A 1,817-nucleotide genomic window follows, 5' to 3' on the forward strand; every position below is an offset into this window, starting at 1 on the left:
ACCCTCAGAAAAGCAATCATGAACTTTGCCCAAAAGGAAGATGAAACATTCTTCCAATGTTGGGAAAGGTTCAAAGATTTGGTCAGTTCATGCCCACAACATGGATTTGAAACGTGGCGCATTACAAATTTTTTCTACGATGGACTAACATCTTCCATGCGCCAAATGGTCGAGACAATGTGTAATGGAGAGTTCATTAATAAAGATGTCGACGAGGTATGGGACTACCTCGACAGTTTGGCTGAAAAAACACAATCTTGGGACTATTACCCAAAGTCGAACACCACGTCTAGGCCGACTCAATTAAAGGAGAAAGGTGGATTATATCTCTTGAAAGAAGAGGATGATCTCAAGTGTAAAGTGACTACGCTCATAAGGAAAGTTGAGGCCATGGAAGGAAAGAAGGATAAGGTCAATGAAATTGTTTGCGGCATCTGTGATTGCAACATTCACACAACTGAAAACTGTCCTACAATACCCGCCTTTCGAGGAGTGTTGAATGAACAAGCCAATGCCGTAAACAACTATCAAAGACCTTTTACTGGACCTAACTCCAACACATACAATCCTGGCTGGAAAAATCATCCAAACTTTAGTTGGAGGAATGGACAAACGGCGACTCCTCCAGGTTTCTTCAATCAAAATCCAAATCAAGTGAAACCTCAAGAGGAACCGGTTCAAAATCCCATACAAGAGCTGGCTCAAGCAATGCGGGGAATTACAGATTTTATGCAAAAGATAGATTCTCGTATGACGGTTATAGAAAAGGGGATGCTTCCTGCACAACCTCTCCCCAATCCTAAACCGCAGTACGAGAATAATGATCTCAGCTCTTCAAATCAGATGGGGCATGCTAAATCCATCACCACTCTTAGGAGTGGGAAGATCATTGATAAAACTCTTCCGGTTAGGCCCGAAAAGTCTCAAGAATCAGAAGAGGACAACAATGATGGATCCAGTGATGCCCCACAAAAAGTAGAACCGGAACTTCTAGAGAAGCCAGTTGCTCCATTCCCCCAACAGTTGGTTTCACCAAAACCCCTCTCTAACTCTCAGGATATCTTAGAGGTGTTGAAACAGGTGAAAGTCAACATTCCTCTACTTGATGTCGTTAAACAGATACCTTCATATGCCAAATTCCTGAAAGACTTATGCACGACTAAAAGACGAAAAATTATTCAAAAAAAAATCTTCTTGACTGAGAAAGTGAGTGCCATCCTGAAGCAAGACGTGCCACAGAAATTCAAGGATCCCGGTAGCCCAACCATATCATGTGTAATCGGGAACCATCGAATTGATCACGAACTTCTTGACTTAGGAGCAAGCGTCAATTTGATTCCCTACTCGATATACAAACAGTTAGGTTTGGGTGAATTAAAACCCACCCTAACCACACTACAACTTGCTGATCGCTCTGTTCGTGTACCAAGAAGGATAATTGAGGATGTGTTAGTCCAGGTCGATAGATTTTACTACCCTGTAGACTTTATCATCCTGGACATCGAACCCATCAATAACATGAGCACTCAGATTCCCGTCATTCTTGGTCGCCCATTCCTTGCCACGTCAAATGCAATTATCAATTGCAGGAATGGTGTCATGACTATGTCTTTTGAAAATTTGACATTGGAGTCAAACATTTTTTTCAATAACAGCAGCAACTCAGAGGATGATGACGATTTCCACGACATTAACATGATTGACTCTTTCGTGGAAGATACGACACCGCTGACCTTATCCTCCGACAATCTGGAGACGTGCCTGGCCCACTCTCATGATTTTGATGATGACATGATTAGGGACACGTGTGCCTTACT

General features: G+C 42.4%; 1 non-coding gene across 1 annotated transcript; it reads right to left on the reverse strand.

Annotated features, from left to right (window-relative positions):
• On the reverse strand, window positions 1-107 carry LOC131254580 (small nucleolar RNA R71). Its single transcript, XR_009175699.1, has one exon. It is a non-coding gene; the product is annotated as a small nucleolar RNA R71 (small nucleolar RNA).
• Between the last annotated feature and the right edge of the window lie 1,710 nt (window positions 108-1,817).

This window comes from Magnolia sinica, chromosome 8 (genome assembly GCF_029962835.1).
Source record: "Magnolia sinica isolate HGM2019 chromosome 8, MsV1, whole genome shotgun sequence".
Lineage (NCBI taxonomy): Eukaryota > Viridiplantae > Streptophyta > Magnoliopsida > Magnoliales > Magnoliaceae > Magnolia > Magnolia sinica.